This window comes from Trachymyrmex cornetzi, unplaced genomic scaffold (assembly GCF_001594075.2).
Source record: "Trachymyrmex cornetzi isolate Tcor2-1 unplaced genomic scaffold, Tcor1.1 scaffold257, whole genome shotgun sequence".
NCBI lineage: Eukaryota > Metazoa > Arthropoda > Insecta > Hymenoptera > Formicidae > Trachymyrmex > Trachymyrmex cornetzi.
In genome coordinates, this window is record NW_017297238.1 from 24,521 (window position 1) to 49,018 (window position 24,498).

The window sequence follows — 24,498 nt, forward strand, 5'->3', positions numbered from 1 at the left end:
TACTATCGACCTTGATTGAGTTGGGTAATCGGTTTAGCATCCCCTTAAAGCTACACATAAACGCGCCCGCGTCTGAGCGGACATAGGATCCGTCCTAGATCGTTAAAAAGTCATGAATGTGGCTTATATGTCTTCCGCAATGCGACGCGCTCGAAGGATGCTGCGTCCTCGCGTCCCACGCGTGCTTATCCTCATACGAGTTCCTCCGTGACATCCATTCGTTATTCGTATTTCATCGACCATGTGGGACCAACGTCCGATTACGCTCTAACTATTTTGAATCGATTCCGACTAACGATAGAGATTGACCGAGGACATTTTTGAATAATTATGTTTGTTTCTATTTGCTCTCAACAACTCGTGCGAGTCGTGAAACTTTGTTGAATAGTCGTTAGCCGTTCGCTGTCGGGTTGAATCATACATTTTTCATTTCCCGATCGTTTAAGAATTATCACGTTTCTCTCGTCATGGATAAATTGTATCCGATAAATCATGATAAATCGCGATACTGCCGCGAGCCGCTCATTGACAGGAAGAAAATTTAGAATCGCGTCATTTAGAGTCACGCTTGTATTTGCGCTGGTATTTGTCTTTAAAGATATCGATGAGGTCCTTCTGAAATCTGAATTATTGCGCAAGAGTTTTCTGTCCTGGGTACGGCGAATCCTTTTCTAACAACGCAAGTGCACGGAACGAGCTACACTTCTCAATATCGGGACGAGTCATCGAGTCGATGGATGGATATTTCTTCTTAACCTGGAGCGTGCTACGCAGCGCAGCGAGACCCAGAGCGCGGACTTTCTAACGATTCGGCGCAAAGCATGATCTGACCCGGGTCGACCCTCCGTTCTCGCTTGCTGGAACTAGCGTGTAGCATCGTCACACACGTGAAACGAGGCCTCCTGGCATCGATCAATTAATCATTAATAGGCGCTAATACCCACCGCGTATCACGTCGATTATGTACGTGCGCGTCGAATGATGCGGGACGTTCTCGTTCTAGATTCCTGCGGCTTGAAGCCGAAGCGCTTCCTCCTACGTCGATCAATCCGCAATTCCGTCGGCCACGCTCGATTCGCACGAAGGGTTTGCCTTGACTTGGATGTCGGATATGTTTGGGAAAGGATCGTATGATGTTTCTATGATGGATGATCGATGAAATTAGAGATTGTTAAAAATTACTGTATTGTTGCGCGAATTCGATTAGATACTTCCTGTACAGACTGCACCAAGCTTGCTATCCATCGACCCGAACAGTTTCCTGTATTTGGTTCGCTATCTATCATAGTCTCTGCAGTTTTGATATCACAAATTCGAGTAACACTGCGTTTTACAAATAAAAAGACATTGACATTAAATTAATTGAATGAGGTGTATAAGTTCTAGGGGATAATTCTCTCTTTACTTAATTAGTATAATCGTGACTTTTTCTTAATGTATATAATCTGCTTTTTTTTAAAGAGCAATGTGTAATTTAATGATAAAAGACGATTTAATAAATTAAGTTTATTGAGTACCTACATTTACCAAACAACGATAGCAACTGTCGGTTTTAGATAGACAGCAATACTACAGTGGCAAAATGCCTTTTTCGATTGTATGGTAGACTTGCGTCTAAACATTCATAATGATAGCCCGCGTAGTTGTACTAGAACATTTACATTATTTACGAAATTAATGATGAAAAGCGTGTCGACTGACGCTAATGCGACCTGCTTATTCGCTTGTATCGTTCTAGGTACCTCGATGTGATCGTAGTAGTAATGGTCTTCCGCTTCGCGATATCAATGAATCATGTTAATAATTTAATGAATTCGATTTACGGCGAATCGTATCCAGCTTGAATATTAAAAGATAATACGCCATAGAAAAGGATGAACAGTTTATAGTTTCCGGTTTAGATTGATATATAACTTTAAATTGAAATCTTTTATAAATCTCATATTTTGTTTTCAGCTCCACTGAAAATCAGAATTATAAATTATTTACATTCTGAAAATATTAATTGTATAAAAATTGTATAATAGAAATTTATTAAATAATTATTTTTATATGAATTTTTATCGTTCATTTGTCTATGTAATTGTTTATTCAGTAAGAACTGAAAACAAGATAATATTGATTCTAATTTATCGAAGAGTTTCACAAGTTTACGTACGCGGCTTTTGGCGATTAGTAGTTGTAATTATTCGGCAATTACTGGTATCTTTGCATCTCTATCCGAGCGGATAAATCCGAATTCGCTACAGTGAATGCGAATTATATTTAGAAAGTATCTTCTTATCGTGGGCAGCGAGCAAACTGCCCGGGGATTTGCACAGAATCACTACGATTCGTCGATCGATTTAATGGTTGGACACGTGGCCAGCGCCTACCTAATCGGCAAAAACGTTAATTAACCTGAGGGCCACGTGCGCGCTTTCTCCCACATCCTGTGTACATACAGGCGTGCGGTATCGCGTACGTGTGCACGTGAATGTTGACTCGGAAAGACACGTACGTTCTTAACTGGGATTTAACGCCATCTTTCTCCGCTCGACAGATCGCTACCGTGCGTTTGAAAGCGTGTATGCCGATAACCGTGAACCGGCTTTAGCCTCTCATTTATACAGAAATATGCCGAGACGTATTCATCAAACGTGCATTTAATTATCAGCGACTGAGAACAGTATAAATACTTTCAGTCATGTTTTCATGTTTTTTTTCCTCAGTGAATTCAATCAATCTGAGAAAAGAACAAAAATCACGATATCACAAGTGTCTATCAGACCGTCAAATTAAGAAAAAAGATAGACATTCTATACTTACAAGAAATAGAATGATATATAATCGCTTTTCATAGTGCTACAAGTTGTTACACAATCCGAGTGATATTAGTGTACCAGGATAATACATTTTCTTAATCGCTACACATGATCTACAACACATGTTCGCATCTATTCTATTTTTCCCTCCGGTTTTTTCTCCTTCTACTTTTGCGCATCTGATTCAGTACCTAGCATGTGAATACTCGCATTTTCTATGTTGCGGCCATCGAACTCATCTGACTTCGATGTCGAGTTACTACATATTCTTAGCTAGTTAAGTGTTGCCTGTATCCTATACGCCGTTACACATGGACATTGTAATTTCCAGGCGGTCGCGAGCAACGAGCGAAAGACAGTGTGCGCACAAAGCAGAGTATATTGACGGCCGGTTGTTCTCTACAGTCAAGCTGTAATCAACATTTTATTGGCTTTAGCAGCGTATCTTTGCCGTACTATGACTCTTGTTGCTCTTCCTTGATCGTTTCAGTATATCTCTTCTGGCTACCGCTCTCGTTAGCGCACGCTCGCATGTACAATGTCAATAATTGAATTAAGGATAATAATGCATGTCAACGGTTTAAGTTGTTGTTTAGAAAAGTACCGACTTTTCTATATCCTCGTGTTCGTCGATAATAATGTTAAAAACTGAATGCATTGGTGATACGTTTAATGAATTTCCAATCATTTCGAATTATTATACAATAACGTTGTTTAGTGAAATAAATACGATCGTTATGCAGTAAGCACTTAACAGTAGTCGAAATTAATTAGCATCGACGTAGACGTTAATTATTGCTAGACCTTTCATTTTCATCTTCGTCCAATAATAATATGAAAATATATATTCATGTCCCAAAATATCGTTGCTTCGAAATTACAGCTTGCGGAATTACGCGATACATCTTATAATAATGTTTACGGTCATATCTTTATATACGTGTCAGTTTTCCTAGATTAAAGATCAGCAACTCGAACGTCGGCGTGATATCCTCGACTCTATCGATTGATTCCTGTATGGCTCGTTAGAGCTATGACTAATTACAGCTCGTTATAGGTCAATGCTTAATTACACTGCGGGCAGGATTCCACCTCCGCTTTCGGCCTTATCGTCTTCGTGATCTTAGAAGCGGCAACAGGTTCTCTCCCGTTGCCACGATTTTATGCACGAACACCATAATTCTTGCTCCGAATATCGTTGAACTTAGACGACCTTTTACATTCACGTGTCACGAGCGACGTAACGAGAATTGCCGATTTATATTTTATACATGCACCCGCTGTATCATCGGTGTATGAGCATAATTAATTGAGTAGTAAACGAAATTAATGCTCATGCTGAATTTCATGCTGCACGAACTGTCTTTCAGTTGACAGTCTACGGTGACAGAAAGGTGGAGCAGATATGAAATGCTAAAAAATAGTAATAAATGAAAGAAAAGACAGCTCTGACGCCATATTGGATTAAGAAATGATAAAAAAGATCTCAATTTAAACAATATTTTTTGTTCTCGGCATAAACTTCATCTCACAGACACATATTAATGCGTGTACTTTAATCCCGGAAAAGAAATCTGTAAAAGGGAAAAATAATTGTTATACAAAAATTATTGCGTTACGTTTAAATATCATGTCCTTGCATTGATTTACGGATGCGCGCTTTATTGAATTGGCTTTTTTCTACATGTCGTTCAGACATTTAGTTACCAATGTACACAGTCATAGGCACACTCATTCGCATTTTTACGAGGAAGCTCCGCGAGTGTCCGTGATAATTTTCTACGGAATATACTTTGTTGATGTATATGATGTTTAATTTTAAAATAAGTCATGAGATTGTACTTTTTCTCTCATTTTATTAGTAGAGATAGAAGTCTCTACGAAGAAGAAGCAATTTCAAAAGAATATATCGCTCTTCTATCTTTTTAATTCACATTTTCATACACGGGTATTTGTAGCTGGTCTCCCATGCTATAGAAATGACGGTAAAGATTCATGCGCGCGTTTTCAGACCAACGCAACGCCACGCAGCGTAAATCGAATAACGGATATTCTCGCGTTATACGGTAGCGTGATTTCTCGACTTCACGAGATTCCACCCTGCCCTGCCTACTTGCAGACGGAGCATATGCGGCGAGCACATGTTGCGCGCGTAAGCGCATTTCCCCGAAGCAGATTCGCTTCGCCTCGTTCGCCTCGTATCTTGTTATCGTTTAAGGCTGATTACGAAACGCGGTAGCGCGCGGGCCGCTTTGTGGAGATGATTGCGCGATGATGAGGTCTGGAATCACGAAACATCGGCGACGTGGTCGTCACGGCCGTCTCTCCTCTCTCTCTCTCTCTCTCTCTCTCTCTCTCTCTCTCTCTCTCTCGTTCTTCTTGCTCTAATCATCGACGACGTTTCTGCCGCCCATTCTCTTCCTTCTCTCTCGATACTCTTCTCTTTGAGTTGCAGCCTGATGAATGGCCGGTTCTCTATTCTCTTCCTCCTGCTTTCTCTACATGTGATTCTCCCTCGTAATCGTTCAGGTGACAGATCTAGGTTACCGGCGCTTGCATCACCCATCGCGCGATCCTGTATCGGCGAACTCGTGAGGCTCTTCTTCCTCCTATATAGGAACACGAGACCACGTCGCCTGCGGGACCGTCTGCACCACGTGTTCTGTTCGTCTCGCTCGATCTACGTCGATCATCGTCAAGGAAGTGCCGCACGAGCGGAGCTCCACGGGCTGCTCTCACCTTTCCCCGTTAACGTGCACTTACGACATGTTACTTATGATCGCGCAAATTTCGTTCTTAAGGTGACGACGCGACGAGATAATTCGCAATGATGTACATTGTTCGCTTCATTGACTTTGATTTGATTACTATATATAAACCGACTCCAAATCCTAATTTCGCGAAAGTTTCTTCACTACACTCCGTGACAAAATCGTGTCACGGAAAAGAAAGAATTGAACATTTTCTCGCTCGTGTCTTCTCGTTGTTTCGTTAAAGCCAATCGATTCCAGCCAGCCATTCCGTTTCGCGGCGTTCACCAGCAAACGACTGGACGCTTCCTTTAAAGGATCCTTTAAAGTGCTCGTCTTACCCGCCTCTAGTACGTATCGGCACGTCCATCCTTCCTGTCGCATCGAAACGCATCTCGCGGTGCATTCATGTCTGCCCGCCGTCGTTTCTCATCCCCTCGATCTACGCGCTTCGGTTCTCCAAGCTCGGACGTCATAGACAGCTGGTATCTTTATCGTATCGATTCGGCTGACAAACTGGAGGATACCGCAAGACGAATAGCCGATCTGCATGAGGTATGGAGTCGTGCGCGTTGCGATTAGTCAGGAAGACTCGGCGTCCTCGTGCTCTAATGGGCATCGTTAGCCGTTCAAGTAGTAAAGGAGAGGAGCGTGTCGGTACGCGGCCGGGATAGTCACTCTGTACCCTAACTCGGTTTAACGTCTGGTGCAACGACACGAGGCAAGTTCGATTAGCGGGAGACTGACTAGAAGACATCACGGCGTACATATACTCACGTCTCTGCTGGGAGAGCAGCCATCGCGCGGGTAAAGAGTGTCTCAGCTAATCGTCCCACGATCGTCATCCGCGGCTTTTACCCCCTTTCATGGTAACACAGAATATATGGCGAACGAGGAAACCGCCGGTTTGATGAAAACGATACAGCATAAGACGTCTAATGAGCGCCGCTTAACCGCTGCTTCTTGTCACATTCTCCGGAGTCTACGCTATTCTCGATTCTTTTTCTCTTTCTTTAGTTTGATAATGGCAGATAGATTTTTATTACTTTCCAGGCAAGTTTGTTACGTAACATGTTTTTTTCTGCAGTACGGCATTATTGTAGAAAAGAAAACTCGCAACGACTATTATTTAATTAAGAGAGATATTTATCGCCGCAAACACTAATATTTCAATCTCATGGATAATTACTACTTTAAGCTTCATACATATATGAATACAAATTCCGTTAAATTTTTATTTAAAAAATAAGAAAGAATTTACACATTTAGTTTGAAAATATTTGAGAAATCTCTTATTCGGCATATAGGTACTTGAGAATTTTCAAATGCATGTTGTATAAATTACTAAAAGTTAAAATATTATCGAACATATATCATCTTCGACATTCTCCTTCGCGTACCCGGCTTGTCGTTATATCCAGGAGATCGGAAGTGGGTCGTGGTACGGGCGCGGTAGCCAGTCACGGCGAAGGTAACGTTAGGTGGGGTACGCACGATCTCATTCTTTGCACTAGGGTAATGATAATTAATCCACCAGAGACCGCTCCTTTCAGCTCGACCACGCCAACGGTCAACACCGGGGCGCCGCGCCGTTGTTATTCCTCCATCTCGTTCAACCTCTCGTACTCCCTACCTTCTCCTCCACCTTGCCGACCTGCCGCTCTTTTCTTCCCATTAACCAATTAATAACGTCACCTAGTCCGGCGTTACCGTTCCGGTTCTCCTCGCCGCATTGACCCTGACGAACGGTACCTGCGAGCTAGGCCGGGTTCGAAGAACCCTCTCCTAGGTGATTATAACCCTCGACGACGCAATTTCCCCACTGCGCCGTTGGGAAATCGTTAGATTGTATTAAAGATTAAGAGATCTTATCGAGTTGCGTTATGATTACCAGCAAGCGATTACCAGTTACAGGGTTGTTACATGAAACAATAGCTACATACATAAAACACATACATATATCTGTATTTACCTTTCAATTTTTATGGACTATATTTTGTAAGTGATTGATTCTTTCTCGTAGAAAGCTTTATTAATTAAGTTAGTTTTATCATAAAAAATGTTAGTAAAACGAGAAAAATATTTTTTTTCTGAAATATCTAAAAAAAAAGACTTAAGAAAAATACTTAAAAAATGTTTTTTTTTTTCGTGAAAAAAGACAAAACTTTTACTATGAATCTTAAGAGATTGTGTAATCTCAAGGAGGTTTACTGTGTGCAATATAGTATACAGGTATATATGTACACAATGTACATAAATTGATCATCTATATCGATTAATAATCATTTGCGGTTCTCCAACACGAGCATGCATAATTAAATTTCTTCGTCTCGCGGATGGAAGTGTACTCGAGGGCATGCCTGAAGCCTCTGGAAACAATTTTCTCGTAACAGCTTAGAGCAACGCGAAAGCGTTGCGCGATAGTGAGTAGTCGTTTGTAAATTACAACTGTATCTTTCTAACCGCAGATCGAAGGTGATAAGGTACTTGGACGGGGGCATGAAAGCCTAACGCGATCTCGCCGCTCTATGCGCTTTTATCTCACTTCTTGGTACACGCCTTGTGAGAGATTGCGAGCGTAATGTCACGTCTGGCAATGGCCTACACAATTAACTCACGTTACCCGCGATTCAATGTCTTTTTTCCATATGCAACGTTCTTCCGAGAATTTTCTCAAGATCGTGGGACGACGCGAGTCCGAGGGCAGCATTTCTGCGGCTCTCGCGGCGTGTTAACATAATTATTACATTCTCTTTATCGTTCCTTATACCCACCGTAGCGACTTTCGTCGCCGATTGACATTAGCATCGTGACATTAACGCGCGTCGCACTGACATAAACGAGCACCAAGAGGATTCTTGATATCTCGATAAATGGACGAAACGATTTAAAGGCAATAGCTATTTATAATTATGTATTCCGTTTCCCGAACATTGCAGTCTGCTAGTCACTAATGTATACGCGATTGTTTCGTAAAGAGTTTTTGATGGAACGTGACATCGTGTTTAAGTATTCCCTCTATCGCAATCTTAACTGGATTATTAATCTCCGTCTGACGTACACGGTTTTGAATCGCACGATTGTACCGGGTCGGAGTTAGACGCGACCGTTCGAGACCGCGTTGCTTCACGACGAGAATCAATCATATCACTCGCGTGTGTATGGGATTTTACTAATTACATAACCGTCAAATAATGATGTTAATAACGCGCGAAGACGCTGGGAACTGGGGAAGGGAATTGGCACGAAGGATGTATGAACATTTTTTTCCAATGAACATTATTTATATACCAGCCGAATTACGTAAAGGACAACTGTACGTAATTACAGAATTATTTCTCTCTCGTCGGTGTTGCACAATGCGATAATCGCATGCGCAACATCGTGTAACACATCGAGGTGTTTTGTTTCAATCCTTCTTATTCGCGATCGCTTTTATGCACGATCGCTGCACCGCGTACGACCGGTGTTCGCCGCTGGTAGTACACATTGTCATAAGCGGCTGGGACGAGCCAAGTTTCACAGACCGAATGGATGGTCTCTCCGCCTCCGAGTGTGCCGAAGATTTATCGCTCGCGCGAGAGACGTCTCCGCGCGAGTTACAGACTTTCCCAGAGAGATGTTACCAGACTGACGATGAAACCGCAACCAGTCGATAGACTCTCCCGCTTTGTTTCTCTCCAGATGAGAGCTCTAAGCTTGTCGTATACCTCTCATTGCGGATGCACCTTCGCGGTAAGATTTATTACCGGAAAAAAGAATCAAACGTACAAAAATATACTCTTCTTTGTTTTTCGCGATCGCGGCGTCAGTTAATCTTCGTTTTGAATAAACGTTTTGAGATGATCGAAACAGTTGTCATAAATGCGTACGAAATCATAGATAATTGTCAAGTATATATATTATTATTAAGTACTTCAGTGTCGCATTTATCTCGTCGTCGCCATTACCTTGATTTATTCTACCGATTTTAATCTTTGGTTGGCGGAGCAAAATTTGAATAATTCCTCGGAGCGTTTCGTGTCTGGATCGCTCGGAAGGCAGGGCAGCGATCAGCCGTGTGATTTACTTTTAGAAATAGCTACTTTCGCGTAGATAAGAGCGATAATGGTGGCGCGAGCGAAGAAAGACCGATGGTCGTGGTCAGTCTTGATGCTTGAAAAGAACATCTAGGATGGTTGTGCTTATTTTAGGAAGGTCTGAGAACCGGTCGCTCTCTTATTTCGCTCTTCTCTCAGCAGGAAGGAGCCCTAGCATCATCGTTCGCAAAGATAATGAAATGATTTAACATAGGGGAGATACGCGGCCAAGGGCGATCGGGTCGAAGATTTACCGTTCGTGTTAACTCCTTCGTACTCACGAGGCAAGTTAGGTCCCGCTGCCCAAAATCTCGACGGTCCGTTGGACATTTCGGATGATACGCTTCGTTCGTGTGAGCAAAATTTTTCGAGCAAGATTACTCGATTAAACAAAATTAAACAGCCATTTATTGTATTAGATATGAGATGTGAAAAATGGAATTCACGGAATTTGAACTTTCGCTATATAGTATAAAAATTCACAGCATATATCTCGCTCGAGTACTTTTGAGCCATACTGTAGGATAAAATCGCGTCCGTCGGAGCAGCATCGGTCGGATGCTGCCGGCGGGGACAATTACGCAGATGTGTGCCTTGTGTAGAGCAGAAGAGGAGGACGCGCAAAAGCGTGTGGCGTGCGGGGTCGATTCCCTCTCTTCAGCATCGCGTCCGCTCCTCGGAGTCAGTTTCGACTCCAAGTCTCTTTCGTAGTCGCGCGTGCGTGTTCGTAGACACACCTACATAATGTAACCCCATCCCCCTGCGTTCAGAATTAGTATGCACTTGCGGACGAGCGATCATGTGCGTGTACGTTGAGCCGGAATCCCTCCTCGTTCTCTTCCTCACGCGCGCGCGCGAGAGCACACGTGTACCGTGTACGTCTCGTACGACCGCGATGGAGATCCAGGGGATCCAGGGGTACGCGGGGGAGGGGGGGGGGAGAGAGGCAGAAGTGATTACAGAGCGCGAGCCTCTGGTTGCCCCCGGCGCGTGCGTCCAGATCGACCATCCTCTCCCTCGTACAATCCTCCCGGTTTCACCTTTCCTGGAACACGGCCCCCGGGGGATTACCGTTGGATTTCAGCGCGTCCGCGTCGGTACTCTGGTATCCAGAAAAGTTAACGCCGTGCCGTGCCGTGCCGTGTCGTGCCGAGATACATTGGAAGTAGGACCCTCGTCGAATCCGCCGACCGCCACGCGCGTCAGGTGGCTTCAAGGACTTTTTCATTTCCACATATAAAACGCGTCTTAATTTTACTTTTTAAAACGGCCGACGATATTAAATTTATGATATTGGAAGCAGCAATGAAATATTCACAGCATCTTTGATTGGAGAAGGGTAACGTATATTGTAGTTTATTTTTTATCAGACGGATAACAGCAATGTTATGTATAATAAAATGAAGACGAGGGTACAGAGGAGTTTGGTATTCTATGCGAAAAATTTAAGTGGCGCCACGAAAGGTAAATCGTTATGTATGCGAATCGTTCTCGTAAAAGCAATGATTGATTTTAATGGGCAATAAGAAACTCAGTGCTGCATGAGATAAGAGAAAATGAGTGGCGATTAACGTCGGGATCGGTTACGCAGCGCGAACACGCGACAACCGCTCGTTTGTGGTTTGCGTTATTTCTGATGTGACGGATGACCACGTTAAAGTCGAAACTTATCGTCGATTTAACGTGAGATTCAATTAAAGATGGAACGCGGGAAAATCGTGAGTGCTTTATTACGATATTCCCTCCCTCCGTCATCGACACGGTTATTTACAAACGAGAAAAAGCGAGTTTATTGGACTATGAAATTAGATATCGCGGATACAGAGCGAGAGAAATATCTACGCACGGATGACGTTCGAGTGATGGAGGATGTGCCATATGCATAGTTTATCTTAAACGCAAAGTTTATCCCCCCTGCTTAGCGATTTCCTCGTGTTAATCTCCTGTCAACTTTAGTTACTGCATTTTATATTATCATCATGTTTTTATTTGCAATTTTGAGTAGTCAAGGGACGTAACTGAATAAAATAGGAAACTATTTTAAAGCAGTCTATCATTGCATGTCTTTAAAACTTCTAACTTAATCCTTCACATGTTGATTTGTTCACTATATAATATGGTCATGAAGCGTCATCATCGTGATGCGCGTTTCGATAAATGGTAGTTCCGTCATATCGCGTAATCGCGCTGATGACTTGGGCCAGTTTCGCCAGCTTTGTTCCGTACAATTGTCCATAGCCGCAGTGAAAACGTGAAATCATAACGATCGCAATTAAGCGGCCGACGAGTCGCGAACCCGCAACCTCTGCGCGAAAGCGCGGAAATGTACACGCGGCCTCGGTCTGCCTCCTCTCTCGAGGACGCTAGGCCGGTGCGCGCATGCTGAACTTTCACCGCAATTAAGCTAAAAGCGCAATTTCTGCCGCGACCGCGTTCACTCCTACTGGGGTTAATAGCTCCGCGCGATATCGCGCGCGGTGTAATTCCGCGGAATTCCGCGTCAAACGGATTTGGAATTGAAATCGAGAATATTGCAGGGGAATGTAATATCCGTGAGAAATCCGATTTGATTTTTGATTTTGATCCAATTATATTGGACACGTCGATATTTATCTGACAAACGAAAAAACTTGCCAAGTGAAAAGAAACATTATTTGTTCATAGAAAAATTCTTAATTTATCAAGGATAAATCGTGCGTTATATGGGGTGACAATAGTTGCTGAAAGAAAATAGAGCAGATCTTTTTATTTTTTAATGAATAGAAGTAAATAAATTAATCTATTACACTACTGTGTGTGTGTGATACAGAAGAAATTATTTTCTCCATCATTTATTGGCATACAAAAGAAATATATTACATGCATTCGTGAACTTGTAAAAATAATCATAAAAAAGATTAACAATTTGACTGGCTCGATTTGACATAAATTCAATGATACATATATTTTTAAAATAATAACTATGTATATAATATACATATATATGTATTATATATATATATACATAATCTTTTTAATTTTATTAAAAACTTTATTAAGATATATGTAAATGTTAAAAATCTTGCAAAATTTAAAAGAATTTTCTTTTCGGATTGGGTAGAATATTTTTTTTTTTTCAAAAAAGTTATTCAGAAACGAAGAAAAACTTTGCGACATGCAAACGAATCGTGATCGAAGAGTTATGGCGTGACGAAAGAAAGGTTTTGTCGTCGAGATTTACGCACGGATGCACTCATAACCGTGAATGAATCGTGCACCGTGGCCGATGGGCCGGCCATTATTATTACTCTAATCCATCTGCATTGTCATTAGAGACCGGCAACGGTCACAGCTCTTCTAACCTGGTTGATACCGCTTCTTGCTGAAAAAACAATGTTTCATGCATTTACTATTTGCCTTCTGGAGAAAGCGAGGGGTACAGTCGTTTCTCGCGGATTTCGGAAAAAAGAAAAGCGAGAAAAATTTATTCTATAACTATATACATATGAAGGTTGTCTTTATAACATTCTTAATATTTTTATTGAGTAACACTTTTTTCGTTTTTATTATTATTATTGTTGTTATAAATTAAAATTGAAAAAATAATGATAAGAGTTTCAACTTTTTATATAAGTACTTTAAGTATTTAAAATAGTTTATATTTTTATTGCGATTCAGAAATTAGTTACGAAGATTTAAAAGAAATAAATATTTTGTTTATTTACAGCACAACTAATTATAAATCAATCTGAATACTAAAGTACTTATATATTTAAAAAATTAAGATTTTTATCATTTTATAATATGTTTTCATATATTTCTGTTAGAATACGGAGATTAAAAAAATATTACCTATTTTGAAATAACTTTTGTTCCAAATGGTAAACTGTTAAATTTATATATTTATAATCAAATCGTGCTCCGGAATGCATTAATACTTTAGTCTTGTTTGGATAAGAGTTTTGCGACAACCCCCGCAAAACTTGATCGCATGCATTGCTTATTCCCCCCTTGTTCTCTCTTACGATCCGACGGATCTCCTTGCAGGTCCCGTCTTCTTATTGACGCCGCGTCCGCTCCGAATTGAGCAATTACGCGGCAATAATTAGGCCCCGACTTTATATCTCCGTAAATTATGGCGCGGTAGCGGAGCGGCGTAGCGATCGAGAGCCGAGGCGTAAGAGAGAGGTACGGAGACAATGGGGTCCTCGGCGGAACAATGGCGCGGCCCCGTATAGTTGGGGCACGGTTCAGCGCTATAAACAATACCGTGGAGGAGCCTGGCTGATAGGGTCGTCGGGTCAGCCCCTGTGGGAGCTCATGACTCTCTTTACTCCTCTTCATCCGCTGCTCCTCCCCAGCTTCCTCTTGAACGAGGTCACGAAATTAATTTTTCACCGTGCACGAGCTCGTACGAGAAAGGTCCCGGCGTGGCCTTACGGACCCCTACAGGGTTTACCAACGTTTGCTACTATACGTGCTCGTGCACTCGCGCACATCTCCTTCGGTATATACAGATAATTCGATGAAAATTTCTACTATGGGTAACTCTTATTAAGTTTACTTGAGATCGGATCCATGTATTTTGAAATATATATTGAAATAAATCTTCGTATTTTTGTAAATTTAATGAAGAAATATGTGTTTGCGAAAAAAAAGTAAATTTTAATTACAATCTATATTCATAAATATTAAGAGTAAAATATAAAATATTTATTAATTAGAGAGGAGAGTACAAGATCATGTTATTTTTTTTAAATCTTTATATTTTCTTTGTAATTTCTTTGGTTTTGTTTTTTGTCTTATTTCAAGCTTTTCGCTTGTTTCGCTCTAATTCATAAATTATCAATTATTGTGCAATTCCATTCGAATACATTATTCGTCGATTTAATCTTCTCCCGAGCTTTCCGCAATCTGGAACGTGCGTTTCGGTATCTTCGCTGCATTACACGGTCTCGCAGGTACGTGTGTACCTGGCGTGGACCCTGCAGGCCCCTCGCGAAAAGGTCACGGTAAGGTCAGGTAATGATGGCCCGAACTCTGCAATCACAGAAGCGCGCACGCCACGTGGCTTTGGTGTACGCCTTTAACCGACCTCTCCATACCGGATCCAGCGCCGAGATCAGGATCGATGGAAATGCACAATGCGCCACATTGCCATGACGGTCCTTTTGTTGTTTGTTGCACGATTGAGACGATGCTTTCTACATCAGCAATGAAGAAGATAACGATAATATATTAATAGAATGAACGTTCATACTCGATGTAATGGAAAATTCGGATTTTTAAATATTTATTCATAAATGAACAATTACAAAAGTGCTATGTTTAAATTTAAAGAAATTATCTTTTTCTTGCAAGTAGTGACAACTTGTCTGATGTGAGTAAACTAATTAATTTTATATTTATGTAATAATGTTTTGAAAAGAGGTGTAATTCCTTAAATGATTTAGTTAGATAAGTTACTGAAATACGGGTCATGAAATTTTCCAACAACGTCACGAGATTAAATGACTTTGGTCATGTGGCCATCGAGCCAATTCGAGGTCGATAAGAAATAGAAGAGTTTCTCAAGTCACGCCAAGTCATTCCCTTGTAATTATATGTACCGCATGACCAATAGGAGGTCCATGTATCGACAATTAGAGCATTTCGGCTTCTCATTTAACGGCCCCTTGATTGATTCGGATAAGTCCTGTAGCGTTTTTTCTTTCATTATCTTTTTAATGATCGGTCGCGTTGGATTCACGAATTCAATCGAGAGTACGCGTAATGACTTTGGAGAGTATCGTTTACAATGTTGAAATAAAATATAATGACGCGCTTGCATAATTCAGAAAACAAATATTTATTTGCTTTGTTAATTAGTTACATTCAGTCGTTTGTAGGCTCATTCTATAGTATTGTTTTTATTATCAAAGATAAATATATTTTTTGACAATCGATTAGTAATTAAATTTCTAAATAATTTTTAATTTATAATATTTATATTATAAAAAAATGTTAGGATTAATTATTGTATCAGTAAAAATTTAAAGGTAATGTATTTTTTGCCAAATAGTGAAGTTAAGATAAAGTTTTTAGCACAGTTGACACTTTTCTCTTTCTTTCGTGATAAAGATAGCATTATAGTTAGATTATTAGCGACTATAGAGTGTAATAAGCGTTAATGCTTTATGGAGATTAGAATCCTTTCTCCTTTGGAAGCAGCAGCAGGTCTCATACTTTCGTTCTCCTTTAGATCGACGAAGATTCATGAGGACGTCGGAACATTCAACTTCGAATCGCAGAATCTTTCTCGGCGCGTTCCTCGCAATTATCACGGCACCCGCATCGATCGTAATTATATACATGAGTTTGGTATCAGCAGTGCCAATCACGAATACATTATTCATAAACAGAAACAACACCCGGTGCTTGCCACTGGTTGCAAGTGTCGAGACATGAATACATGACGCAAAAAACCGATACATTTTTCGTAAAAATATATATTAAATAAACTATTTCAGCTTAATTCGATGAAACATGAAAGTAAGAAGCATTTGTCGATTTTGATATTTGAGAAGAAACCACATTTCTTTTGTGATAGATTTGTGACAATTGTGATAAGTTTACGATAGATTGTACCAAATTGATTGTGCTAAAAGTAAGACTGAAAATGATAACGTTTTGATTAAACTCATTCTCTATTAGTGATATTATTTCGTTGTATAACAAAAATTCTTTTTGCATCTGTGTGGAATGTAAGTAGATAAGATCACTTAGTGGAGGCTTTGGGAAAAACTGTTGGGGTTTCATAAATTATGACGGTGTCGCGACAGTCGGTGCGAGCGTTACAGGGAAAAGCATATTAATTAATTGCCACATAAAATTGCCGTCTACGATACCATCTCACAATTCTTGCTTGAATCGTGCACTTCTATTGCGGTATGATATTAAATCACGGACTTCTCTTGTCAGTCGCCTTTTAACTCTTCTAATTGAGTGATTAACAGGAGCTCCTTGTTTCTCGTGTTACGAAACTTATTCGTTGAAAAACGTGTCTTATTGAAAATGTTACATAGTATACCGATGATTTTCATGTCGTAAGGGCAGCGTCAATGTGTTTCACTTTCTGTTGTAAATTCACTGCCATTACCACGACAATGGCGATGATTACATGCTGAATTTAAGTTCCCAAGGAAGCAGTTATTAAACTCTATTCTCCTTCGTTCGTCTTCTCGCCGTTGATTTCCCAAACTCCAATTCAGAATGATACTTTACACTCGTGCCGATAATATCATGTTGAAAATGTAGAAACATTTCCGGAAGGGAATCCCATAAAAAAAATAATAATTCTATTCCCGACCGGATTATTTAACTGGCTTAAACGTTAATTAACATTCTTTAATGACTCCTTCGATTTAAAGCCGCGAACCAATTAGCTCTATCTTCGGACGTAACTAGCCCTATTAGCTTCGGTCTGTTCTTATTCACAAACGAGATAACAGATAATTGCGCTCTGCTTATAAGTATTGCAAGTTTTGTAACAACCACTTTGCGATATCGCACTGTGCGCCCGTCGTGCCATCCATTGGAACAGAACTTCCGCGTGGCGTGTTAGGAAGAGAAAATGAGAAGGAGTCTCGAGCGAGACGAGAACGATGAGAATACGTGTCTCAAAGCTTCGACAGGAGGACGCGGTTATTGAGAAAGAAGTTCACTTGATGATCATCGGTCGCTTCGGGCTGCTGCGTGGACCGAGATACGACGAAGGACACACCTGGTGTGCGAGGATGCGGAACGACTCACTTGGCTTCGCCGCGCGTTATATCTAACTTATAGATTCTGTTGCGGGACATCTTTTACGTTGGCATCACCCACCGTGATTTTAATCCACGCAGATGCCTATTACGTAATTCCGCGTGATTTTTCCTGATCTGATTGTGCCGCGCCCCTTTGGCATCGTCGTCCTCGTCCTCGCCGTCGTCATCGTCGTTTGTCCATAACTGCGAATACAGTTACTTCTCGAAGATCGAATAATCTATTCACTTGGACGCGATCTACTTCCTGCACAGCAGATCGCGAACGGTCTAAATGAAATTGATTTTCGTTGCCGAGATATTAGATCTACGAGAAATGAGTTTTGTATATCTCCGAAAAAAAAAAACAAATTTATAAGAGGAAATTATTTTGATCGATAGCTCTATTAATTATGTAACTGACATTTATATTTTTATTTTATAGAAACGTTTATACAGTCGACATACAAAATCAACGTTTCGGAATTTATTTGTTTAATTGCAAAATTTGGCATTATAATAATTTAAATTTTCGTAATATCTCTTTAACCAAGCGATGCAGTACCATCGCAACGATAAAGATATAAAAATAAAATAAAAATATAAAACAAGCCGCGTGACGTCATTACATTTATATTTGTGCTTTTATTTGCGGCACTATCACTAATTTTATCTGGAATTATTACGTAAATAAATTTTTGATTAAAAATTACCTAGCAACTAAAATTGCAATAAAAAATCCAATAACATTTTTCTTATATAATGTCGATATGATTATTTGATTGCAACTAATTTGAATAAAATTGACCGAGATGTCGAGTTCATGAAATTATCGCATTTACGTTTATATTAATGCAGAAATTTGTTACGATATATTGACTTGTGGAGCATTTCGTGTCAAACGTTACACACGAATACTTAATGGATTCATGCGCAACATTCAAAGCATCATCCACGTAGTTATCAATATTTATAACGAATGAGCGAACAACTTTACATACTAAGCAGTGGTTAGAAATAATAAGGCTACATCGATTTCTAGCCATGTGCCTGTAGTTCGTTGATTAAAAAAATATACTATGTATCAATTTTAAAGCATATATACATTTTAAAATATCCTATTACGAAATTAACAATTATGTTATATGCTGTTTTAAGTTTTATGCTAATTAATGTATGAATGTTCTTTTATTAAAATTGCATTAATATTAATACTAACGTAATTTTTGCGTAACTTTAAATTAGTTACATCGAAAATTGCTTTATTTAACGAGTATTTATTTTTTCCAAAATACGTATTTCAAGTTTGCTGCTTTAAAATTTAATCTATAGACCAACATAACTAGATTCAGTGAGGCGAACGATATCGAGTTTAGCAAAAGAGATCAATCGGGACGAAATCACTACATTTTTTAATCATGCTCAAAAATTAATCATAGCAATATAGAATAAGCGAGATTGATATAAACCATCGTATAATTTTCATTGTATTGTTTTATTACATTTCGTAATCAAGTTCCTATAGCATGTGATCTAGAATTTTATTTATCATTTTACTTTATTGAAACTATTTTATTAAAACCATTTTATTTTATTAAAAACAAAAGATTTATTTATACATATAAATGCAATTCAGGAGAAACAAAAGTTTGAAAGACTATTTCGATAGACCTACGAGTCCGCTCTCCGCAATCGATATACGAGTCCCTTTTAATCGATATTAAATTCTGTCGTGGACGCATGAATCTCGAGCGAGATCGCATTCGAGGATGAAGGGACGGGAAGCTTGGAAAACGAGTCCCGTATGCGATCGGGAGGAGGCAGGCGGCAGCAAGCATTCCTGCACGTCATCGTGTCCGCCCAGTGGCTCCGCCGAATCGCGGGGGACTCCTTATATAATTAACCATTAAATTATAAGTTTGGCTATCGAACCGCCGGCGAAGCTCAGCGCCGGACTAGAAGTAATTACTTGCCCCCGAAGGGCCCGCGACGGCTGCCTCGGGATCGGGATCCACGGGGAGAAGCCGAAGAGATATTCTCGCAAGGTGAAAGAGGGAAGAGGGCAGGGAGTGGATGAGAGAGGAAGGGGGAAATGAAAAGGCACACAGCTACCTTACTTTGGAGCGGAATTGCTAGCGCCGTCGGGCTCTTTCCATCGGAGAGCATAATGATCGGAGGCGGTGCATTTTGCCTTTTTAATCGGCATTAATCGCGCCGGGGGCTCTCCGTTCCTGGGGACGCGCCGCGCTGTCGTTATTCGGTATCGCAACGACCCGCGGTGATCTGCATGCAGAGTGCGTATGCATTTTTAATCACCGCGTCGACGTACGACCGACGCGACACCGGCATGGCAGCTTGCAGCTGTGGCGAAGCCGCGACTCGCTGTTTATGTACGCCATCCTCGGTTATTACATGCGAGAATAGTATACACGTACCTTCCACCAGTTATATGTTACAATCTTATTTTGTTAATCGTCTCCCGTAGCGCATGCTGTACGAACCACGCGAATGTATGATTATTGAGATTCTATTTTTCTCCAAACGCTTCTTGGCGTTTTGTTCCTGTAACATTTCTATGTTAATCATTTAAAAGAAAAATTGATCTGCATAAGTGACAGTTACTTCTCGAAGCTTTCTAAGAGAATGAAGAAGAAATTCATCAGGCAATAAATCATAATTTGTTTCGCATAATTAATGGAACAGGGATTAAACTGGCTTGTAGTACAGAGGAAAAGAAGGGTAACATGAGCAGAGAGCGATTAAAGCAGTGCCACGGGATAACGTGCTTCGAAATCATCGAATTAACGTTCGAGTATGTTAAGTAATGCGACGATACGATCGCGATTCGTAAAACTAATGGCGAGTTCGGCTCGGCAAGCGGTCGAAGTGAAGCGAAACTGATTTACTAAGGGTATGCAGCAACTATCACTTTAATTCTTGCTTTGATGGAGCTATTATATTGTCTCCGATTAACTGAGGTGTCTCCGATTACTGAGATTGTTGCGGATAATTGTGTTACGGATAAGATAAACGTCATGCTGAAAACGATATCGATAGTTTAATATCTTGTAGTAATCGTTCCTTAAGTATGTATATGTCACGTTCAAAAACTATACATATTTCATAGATCTATTATACGTTTGAATATCTGAATATAATTCTTTTGAGCATTTTTCTTTCTCTTATTGGTTTAAAAATTATTTAATTTTTTTGTTTGTTTTGACTCATAGAAAATCGCGTTTTGTAATACTTATTTGCAAATTTAATGAGAAACTTTGAAAATTAAATAAAATTGTATAAATATCCTTAAATGTTTAGAGGACAATTCTAAAGTAAAAAAATCACGTTTGGAAAAGAGAAAGGAAGAAACATTATATTCTCAAATACAATGACGAGTGACGCACATTTGTGGAATTGTTCAATACTCCGAGAGGAGCATTCTTTCGTTGGAATTCTTTGTGCAATGCTTTGATTAGAATTGTACTTGATCAAACGAACATCGAGGATGCAATGCCGGAACATTCTTGGTCTTAGCAGCGACGTATAATATTACATCGACGGTTCGAGAGTTCATTCTTTAGTTACGCAGAAAAAATTTATCCTAGAATCCATTTGATTCCTTCTTTCCACTGTAATCTATTTTGTTATTTAGGATTATGAAAAAAATGCACGTCACTTGGAAATATTTGATTATAAGTATAGCTTTTAACTACACATTTAAATAACTATTTTTACAAAAACAGTACATACTTTACATTCTTAATTAATTTTTTTGTTACAAAATATTCTACGAAACATGCGAAGATAATTTTATGATGTTTTTATCTAATGAGTGTTTTTTCATTTGTTTCAGGTAAGCGTTCTTTCGTTACTACCAATTACTGTCGATTAATTACATAAAGCACGTCATTGGTCTTCAAAAGGTATTTAACGTTAATAATTAGAAATAAATGTTTTTATGAGAGAAATATACATTAGATAGATTGAATAGTGATTCATTAAAATAAACGATTGCAATTTTTCTTTATGTGGAAAGACAAGATCTCTTACAAATAAAGTATGAAATCCAAATGTGAAATGCATTTGCATTAATCATAATAGGGATAAACGAGGTTTTAATTATGCTTAAATGCTTACAAAAGCTTAATTAACGTTGTAAATATTATAAATATTCTGTTATCTCCTAATTGCGAATAAACTCGGTCTTCATAACTCTATTCAATTTCTTTTACATTGATAGAGATCATTAGTGCTGCTATTGATACACTTAATTAACGCAGAGTGACGGTAAGCACATCGAGCGCATAAGATAGAATCTCACATTAATGATCTACGTCGACAGATCGCAGGAGAGAGTTTCCACGTAATAAAACGCTTTTCAAGTTCATGAATCGCGATTTAATCAATAATGTTATAATTATCCGTTTGCCTAAGGCTTAATAAAAGTATGCGACGAATATATTTTTCCTTCCTTTTTTTTTCGCGCTGAGTCGTAAAACTGATAATCGATGTCATTAGTTGAATGGCACTTTGATCTTATACAGTCTGAGCGTTGATTTATTGTCACGATTCATGGAATGCTCGTTTAACAGAAATTTATACATGACAACTAAAAATTATCGACGATTTCACGCCGTACGTGATACGCGTTGGTGCACCAGCGAAAATTTTCAAAGAACGTCTTTAATTGAACTCGAGTAGGAATGTGAATCGTTCGAGAGTAGCGGTGGAAGAAAAGCTTTTGCGTCGGGCTGAACGGGATAACCTTTGGCATCGCCTACTTTTGCCGCGAGTGTAAAAATTAACGATGAAAGGAGCATCTGAATACGTCCGTGCCGCGGTAATGAAACAGTTCCATAGAGGCGACGATAAAAACGCGTAATCGAAGAAACGTTCCGCTCTTCGGGGGGGATCATCTCTCATACAGTGCGGGAGATAGTCGAGGGAGATAAGGGAACATCGGCATCTTATGCTCTCGCATGTCCGCCCATGTTCCATAGTGATCTCTCCTACTTTTCGATTTCAATGACGCAAATAATACGTCTGTAACGAAAACATTGGTAATCGTAGAAATCGCCGAAAACGAGAAGATTGGTAAAATGCACGCCGAGATAAGACGAATCAGACAAAAATTCAAAAGGGGTATAAACAGCAGTAAGGAATCAGCGGAAAAGAATGTTATACTGCCGAATAAGTAACGGCACACATTTCCGTTATCGCGCGATGTTCATCGGCGAGTATATGTAAAGGATGATCGACCGCGATCGTTTATATTGATCCGAGCGAGCGGATCAAACCGCTAGAGAAGGCTAATCTAAATACACGAGAATCACGTCTTATCGCCAACAACGCGGTACTTAATTATGCGCATTAGCACGATCATTACTATCATCATTATGGCGTAGGTTCATGCATACAAAATCATGACACCGATCAGGATTGATATATCATTAACAAGACTGTAGCATACGTTTCGACAATGTAACGTAATGATTTGGCTACAAGTATGCAACAGGATAGACAAAAACTATGGTAAATTGTAGCAATCGATAGTGAATTTTTTAAACAAAAAAGATTACTCAGTGCTGGTTGGATTGGAGTGAAAGACTTGGAGCTTGGAACGACTCATGCAAGACGAACATGAGATGTGAAAGAATATATGCACGAAAAGAACCGTTTTTTCTCTCTGAAAGATTCAACAATTTAGCTCGATACACAGATCTGGAAATAATTCTGTTAGATCGTCAAAGTAATTATGTAGAACGCTTAGGCGTTGATGCTAATGCTGAAAAAGGTGTTAACATTCTATCAACCAGTTTAAACGTCCTACATACATTATTTTGATAGTCTGAACTATGTTATTTTCAGATCTCTGTCTAACTAAATTTGTAGATACTTTATCAAAACCGTTCTTTCCGTATATGAATTACTATATAGAATACGCGTTAATGTAAATAAAATTACATACGCAGTAATTAATTTCACCGTAATTCTGTCGTCGCGTTTATGATAGATGGCGACGAGCCGAGGAATCTGAAATGGGCTAGGCGGCGCGTTTTCGCGCACGTTGACGCAAGATAAATGTCACGTCGCTGCGCTGATTCACTTTCGTTGATTCTCACGCTAGAGTCGCTAGATAGAAGGCGAGAGCGAGCAACGTTTGAAATCAGTTGATTCGCGGGTCTCAACCTCAATTCCGAGAGTCATCGTTAAAATTGTACCATAAAAGCGAGAGCCTGAGGAGGCGAAGAGGTCAATACGGTTCACCGTGGATGTGCCTATCCGAGAAATCGCAGAGATCGTTGCTGCCACCCGCGCCGCTGCTGCATTCGTGTTGTTTGTTACACAATACGGGTTCTCGTTTAACCGCGTAATCGAAAACACGTTGCTCCGACCCTCGTCACGTTGGTCGATTACGGCTGATAATTAACCATAAATTGTTCGGACCGACCGATTCGATCGAGAGCTACTCATACTAGTCAGCGTTCTATGTTTCGCTCTTATTTCTAGCGGCTGCAACGCTTGTCGTAGTTCATTTCTATATCCATCGTCACTGAATTGCCATTGATTTGTCTTAATCACGCCAGTCAAACCCTGCTTATTAACGGTCCTGTTGTGAAAATTGCGTAATGTCGATCCTTATGCAATTTATCGTCAGAGACGATCAGTGAGTTACTATTAGAGACGAAATAGTGTTTAATCTGAATTTGAAAGGATAGTATATATCTCTACATGCATGTGTACGAGATTATATAAACGTCATAAAACGTCGCTACAATAAAACAATTAGACTTTAAATTGGATAGTTTTCGCAAGTGTTTCTATACGAGAAAAGTTACACGCATGTGATAAAGATAGGTTACGTCCGTGCACGCGTCTTTAAATCGCTTCATTTATTTCGCTGTGAACGCTCGGACGACATTACTGTAAATTCAGAAAGGGCAGCATACTCGAAATAATTACGGCCGATATATTTTGCCGCGAGAAGCAAGGTTCCCTTATCTTAATTACCCGTCGTGCCCCATCCGCCGTAAACGGTCCCGCTAACCCTCGCCTTGAAGTTTTAAGGCTGTTGCCGGCGCGGTACGCGCTGTAAATTCGTGGG

General features: G+C 39.9%; 1 protein-coding gene and 1 long non-coding RNA gene across 2 annotated transcripts in view; one reads left to right on the forward strand and one right to left on the reverse strand.

Moving 5' to 3' along the window:
* The window catches only part of LOC108761600 (uncharacterized), a 65,082-nt gene that overhangs the window by 22,232 nt on the left and 18,352 nt on the right, over positions 1-24,498 (forward strand). The gene's annotated exons all lie outside the window — the stretch shown is intronic.
* LOC108761615 (uncharacterized) lies at positions 4,312-23,235 on the reverse strand. Its single transcript, XR_001940131.1, has 3 exons — positions 23,224-23,235; positions 11,707-11,712; positions 4,312-4,378 (listed from the first exon to the last, which is right to left on the reverse strand). It is a non-coding gene; the product is annotated as an uncharacterized LOC108761615 (long non-coding RNA).